General features: G+C 38.9%; 1 non-coding gene across 1 annotated transcript; it reads left to right on the forward strand.

The window, feature by feature from the left end:
* Positions 1-472: 472 nt before the first annotated feature.
* Positions 473-636, forward strand: LOC130039467 (U1 spliceosomal RNA). Its single transcript, XR_008794891.1, has one exon. It is a non-coding gene; the product is annotated as a U1 spliceosomal RNA (small nuclear RNA).
* Positions 637-6,417: the final 5,781 nt, after the last annotated feature.

Below are 6,417 nucleotides of genomic sequence, written 5' to 3' on the forward strand. Positions count from 1 at the left end.
CTACTGTATTCTTTCACTCAAAAACTTCAATTTTGTTTTTTATGTTTTTTTTTATTTTGGCAATTTTTCATTTGTTGCACAATGGCAGGTGAGCTGGTATTTCATAATATTTTAGCATGCTCTGTTACCATACATTTGAATAGTTCTGTTTCATCAAGTTATAAATAGTGGATTAGAACCATGGTTCCTTTTTTAAAATTTAAATTATTTGCTTAGAACAGATTTTAATACATGCACTTAAAAGCCTTCAATTTTGACTTCTAACAACATGCAATCCAAGAACAATGAAAGAGCTATATTGACCTAAGCAAACATTTAATCATTCTTAATCACAAAAAATTAATAATTTGAAATTTTAAACGCAGCCACCAATTATTAAGTGCTTATGGTAGGCTCAATCATGTGACCTCCAAAGATATTTTAAATTTTAATTCACAGAACATGTAAAACAAGGACTTTAGAAATGTCATTAATTCTTTCCTGGCAGGTGATCACAAAGGTGGTTTACCCAGGGTGAGATTTATCCGCTGCACTCTGAATGTGCTGACCCCTGTAATTTTCCCAAATGTGGAAAACTCAACTGCATAATTTGTGGTAGTAGGGGATTAATATGCCAAAAACAGTAACAGGTCTCACAATTTGTTGTGAGATGTTACTGGTGCCCGCTCGAGCAAATCAGTGAACAACAGGAGGATAGTGCTACAGTGCTATAGTGGAGGATTGTGCTTGTACTCTCCCCTGAAATAAAAAAAGAAGTGTGAGTAAATTGTGAACTTTTATATGGAAAGATTATCCTAGACTATCCAAGTGGATCCAATGTCATAATAAGGGAAAGAGAGAGATGGAGAGAGAAAATGTTGATAGAAGAAGAGCTGTGATGTTCTATTTGAAAAAGAAGCTGCAACAAGCCAAGGAAAGCAGGCTCCTCTAAAAACTGAAAAGGAAAGGAACAAACTCTCTACTAATGCCTCCGGAAAGAACACAGCCCTATCAATATCTTGATTTTAGCCTAATGAGACTGAGTTCCAGAAAGATAGATAATAAGTTTGTATATTCAAGCCACTAAATTTCTGGCAATTTTTCACAGTATCAAATAAAACTAATACAGGGAGAGTCTATGAGACTAATACCCAAGGACAATAGAAACAAGGGCCAGGAAGATTGGACCAGTTGGAAACCTGCCTCAAGTGCTAGGGTTCTCCCAAGGCAATTGGGATAGAGAAGGGACCACTATGACAAGGAGAGTTGAAAATGATCACTCTAGATAAGAACTACATGCTGAAATAGGTAAAGGAACAAACATGATAGACTTTCAGTAACTGTATTGCAAATCATAATGCCCAAAAGGAGAGAGAGAGTGAGAGAAAGAGAGAGAGCAAGAGAAGGAAAGTGCCTGCCATAGAGACAGCATGCGGGGTGGGGTGGGTGTAGGAGGGAGGGAAACTGGGGACATTGGTGGGGGGGGGGGAAATGTACACTGGTGAAGGGGTGGGTGTTGAAACATTGTATGAATGAAACCAGACCACGAATAGCTTTGTACCTATGTATCTCACAGTGACTCAAAAAATATTTTTTTTAAAAAAAGGAATCACAAAAAAAAAAAAAAGAAAGAAAGAAAAGTACGGCAAGAAGGCTGTGCATTATGAAGCTGGGAAAGGAAATAATTTCGTAGTTTCCATAACCACAGCAAATATGTTGTATTTGTGTGGGTGTATAAGTGTGTGGTGCCAGGGCTTGAACCAAGTACCTCACACATGCAAGGCAAGAACTCTACCACTGAGTTACATCTCTGACTACAATTAGTATTTTAAATCACAGGCAATGATTCTGGACAATAAAAGATGAACTCTGTCACCCTAGTAATCACTTGATCACTTGACATCCTGTTACTCATCGATTTGCTCGAGCGGGCGCCAGTAATGTCTCCATTTGTCCCTGTTGTGTGCTAGTGTAGCCCAATGGTATCTGTTCATTCTAGGAACACGAAGAGCCTCAAACTGATAGTTCAGGGTCTTGACGAAGAAGTCTGACCATCTCGTAGGTGGGCGGCCACGCGATCTTTTGACATCCTGTGGAATCCAGTTGGTAACGGCTCTAGTCCAGCAGTTGTCTTCAAATCTCATTATGTGCCCAGCCCATCTAATTCTCAACGCCTTGGCAAACGAGACAGCATCCCTGATTCTTGACCATGAAGGTCGGAACTCTAGATTCTTTCTCTCATTTGAGTGAAACATGATACTCCAAGCATAGCTCTTTCGATTCCTCTTTGGGAGACCCAAATAGCATTCTCATCCTGTTTTTGTGGGGCCCAGGTCTCTGAGGCGTATGTTAATGCAAGAAGAACAGTGGAATTAAAGAGATGTGTCTGGAGCCAGAGGTTCTTCATCCTCTCAGCTATTTCTTTGACGCTCTTGAAGGCATTCCAAGATGCTCTCTTCCTCCTGCGCAACTCAGGTGCCAGGTCATTCATTGTGTTGACTTCTTGACTTAGGTACACATAACTGTTGCATTCGGAGATGGTCATTCCGTTGAGAGCAAATGGAATGTCAGGAACGAGACTATTTCTCATAAACATTGCCCTCATGAGATTCAACTGGAATATTCGATATGCCAAAACCAGTCACCCTGGTAACTAATAAATATATGGTTCTTGTGTCTAACACTATTCTAAAGGTTTTTAATGTATTAATTTATCGGATCATCCTAACAATATTACAGAAATACTTTTATCATCCCCATGTTTCTGATGAGATAATAACACGGCAGTGTCTGGCAAACTCCCCGTGGCGTACCCAATGTGCCAAATACCAGTAACAATGATGGGTCTCATTCTCCTAACTCTGAAAGAGCCTTGAATTTGGCACTTTTTAAAAAATCTCAGGGCTTGGACGAAGGAGACATTACTGGGGCCTGTTCGAGGCAATCGACGAATAACAGGATGGTCGTGATCGTGATCGTGATGTTTCTGATGAGAAAACTGAGATAAAGAGAGTAATAATTGCACCCTCAGCTCAGAAATGTCAACTGTGGGCTTCAAATCTAGACAGCTAGGCATTACTAGAATAGTCAAAAAATGCCACCCAGGAAAGTTCTATGAAGCTCAGGTATGAAATGTTTTACAAAGGAAATCACTAGATTTCTATTCTCAAAGAGGATGCTTGACCATGAGCACTCTAGCATGTTTCCTATGTAAAGACGCCTGCTGTTTTTCTCCATCCAGTAGACTTGCCACCTCATTTTGAATAGCAGAATGTCATACTTCCATATTGCATATGGTCACCACTCCGCTGACCCAGTATTGTTACCCAAACCAATACTCTCTTTCCTGCCTCTGGAATTTTTTAATAATATTTTTATTGAGGCAACCTTGGTTTACAAGCATGTAGCAGCTTATTTATATATCTTAGAGGTATGAGGCTACCACACCACACCTACCACCAAAATGCCAATATCCCTCTAGCATAGTCCACCAGACCCTTTTAACTCACTCCTCTCTCCTACATTGCATAACTTCAATTCTGAGCCAGAAGCTAAGTGCTTGTTTTCACTGGACAGTGTATCTTCCCTGGCTTTGTTTCTTTATATACAACATATGAGTGAGATCACCCACCACTTATCCTTATCCTTCTGAATTATTTCACTTACCGTGACTCTTTTTCTTCTATAGCAGTAAAGCAGACAGAATTCAAAGGTCTTTTCAGAGAATAGGCAGAGTTTGTGTGCAAGTATGGTAAAGACTTCATATCTAGGCTATTAAAATGAAGCTACTGCATCATAATCAATCAAAGGTACTAGGGGGAATAGACCATTTTTCTGAGCAGTTACTACTGCAGAGAATACATATATAGAGTTAATTATAAGCAATGAGTCAACCATCCCAGCATCTATGAACATAGGCACAAACAAGGGATGCACTGAACCTAGACAACACATGAAGTGAATTGAGGACACTTCTAGCATAATGGATCATTTTATTGTTTTCATATACAGTAGCTGATAGTTATCTCAACCCAATCGTCACTCATGACCATTACAGCCAAGGTATTGCTGACAGAGTTGACAAATTAAATGAAGATCACTTCCAAGAGAATGTCATCTTAATGCCATTCACTTTTTTAGAGTTACCATCCACTGTCCACAGTCCACTGTCCTCCTGTTGTTCATCGATTTGCTGAAGCGGGCCCAGTAACGTCTCCGTTGTGAGACTTGTTGTTACTGTGTTTGGCATATCAAATACGTCACAGGTAGCTTGCCAGGCTTTGCTGTGCGGGCAAGATACTCTGGGTAGCTTCCGGGCTCTCTGAGAAGGGTGGAGGACTCGAACTCGGGTCGACCAGATTGGCTGCGTGCAAGGCAAATGCCCTACCCTCTGTGCTATTGCTCCAGCCCAGAGTTACCATATAAAGTCAAAATGAATAAAATTTATTTCTTGATTGCCTGAGCTTCATTGCAATCTGAAAAAATGTTTCATTGGGCTGCAATTTCTCTCTGCAGTACCTATTACTTGGACAGCTCAAAATCCATAGCCTCCATCTCTCAGTGTTAAGATAAACACTTAGAGATCAGCAGCAGCTTCCCTGACCTGATTTTACCAGGTCTTAAAGTCACTTTCAGTTGTCAAAACTTTTTTAATTACAAAAAGCTACATTTTTCCAATAAATGAAATGTCAAACATTTTGAGATTGCCTGAGGCAGACCTTTTAAAGTATTGTGTTTTTTTTAACTTTCCATTCGTGACTGATTCTAGGACATTAAAGTCCTTATGTATACTGTCATTACCCGCTCATCTTTTTAAACAGTTTTGTCCTAGATTCACCCTATATAAGACAATTTTTTTCTGTTACTCTTTAAGGATTTACTAAGAAGTCATTCTACTTTTCAAGATGGCCAACTCCATGGTTAGTTGACCTCATGAGAAAAAATTTCCAGTTCAATCTGCCATGGACTTCTAAGGATATTAGGAAAATAAAACAAATAATAAGATTTATTCAAATTTCATTGTATTTATTTTTAATTCCAAAAGTTTTATTTTCATAGGTCTGAACTCAACTAACTTCAAAGTTTGTGGGAGTTCTTTGTTGTTGTTTCTACATATTCATACTTAATTATCACATAATTGGAGGATTGCACCTTTTAACTACCCTGATGTAATTGGCCTCACCAACCCTATTCCACATCACTGCTAACCATGAATCATAACTATGAATTTGGTTTCGAGGATTATTTTAGATTCCACATTTAAGTGAGCTAATATAGTGTTTATCTTTCTGTCTGACTTATTTCACTTAACATATTGCCCTTTTATGTTACATTTATGTCCATTTATGTCATCAAAAATGGCAGGAGTCCCTTCACTTCATGACTTAATAATATTCCTGTGTGTATTGTGTAATACTATATCCATTAATCTGTTGATACTTTGTTTTCCATGTTTTTGGTTACTGTGAATAACATTGAAGTAAACATGAGATGCAAATATTTCTTTGACATACTATTTTTGCTTTCTTCGGATATCCATCTATGTGGGAGCAAGAGAGATAGTACAGAAGGTAAGGTGCTTGCAAAGAAACCAACCCCTGTTAAAATCCCCAGCACCAAATATAGGCCCCTGAGCACAGTCCCAGAAACAATCCCTGAGTATTTCTGATGTGGTCCAAATTCAAAAAAAATTTCCAGATATTTAGTCAGAAATTGATTGTCATTAGGCTTGACTTTTCATCAAGGTATACATACTAAGGAATTATATACCAAGGATAGATTGAAAAATATTTCCCTAATTTTCCACCTTTTTGTTGAACTTTCTACCAGCAAAGGATGCAGTCATCCTCTGCTCTTGGAAACATAGCTGTTTTCAAGATTTTTTCTAGCTGCATGAAAGCAGTAAAAGTGACTTCACATGAGTTCTAAGTCTAGGTCATAAGGATTTCATCCACTTCTAGTTCTTCTGAACTTAGAACCTGTACTATGATATGAACTGATTAGCTAGAGGTTAAGAGGTCATGTGAAGACATGCAAGAGATCCTCTACTCCAGCTTACCAAAGGTCTCAGACATAGAAGTGAGCCCAGTTAAGTAAAGCAGAGCCTGGATCAGACCACTAGGTTTGTCATCAGAGCGATGACCTGAGTTACTTTAAGCCATCAAGTTTATGTCATTGGCTACATAACAAAAGCTAACTGATATACTAACTCTTAGGCAGAATACAGAACTCTCTAGGCTCTGTAAAATGAGAATATTGGAATTGCACTAGAATTTCCTTTGCTCTATTCTTTTTCAGGGGTTGGGGTGGGGGCACACACCAGACTATACTCAGGGTTTACTACTATCTCTGAACGCAGGGATCACTCCTGGTGGAACTTGGGGATCAAATTCAAGCTGACCATATGCAAGGCAAGTGCCTTAACCCTTGTACAAGTTC

This window comes from Sorex fumeus, unplaced genomic scaffold, assembly GCF_029834395.1.
Source record: "Sorex fumeus unplaced genomic scaffold, SorFum_2.1 ptg000086l, whole genome shotgun sequence".
Taxonomy (NCBI): domain Eukaryota; kingdom Metazoa; phylum Chordata; class Mammalia; order Eulipotyphla; family Soricidae; genus Sorex; species Sorex fumeus.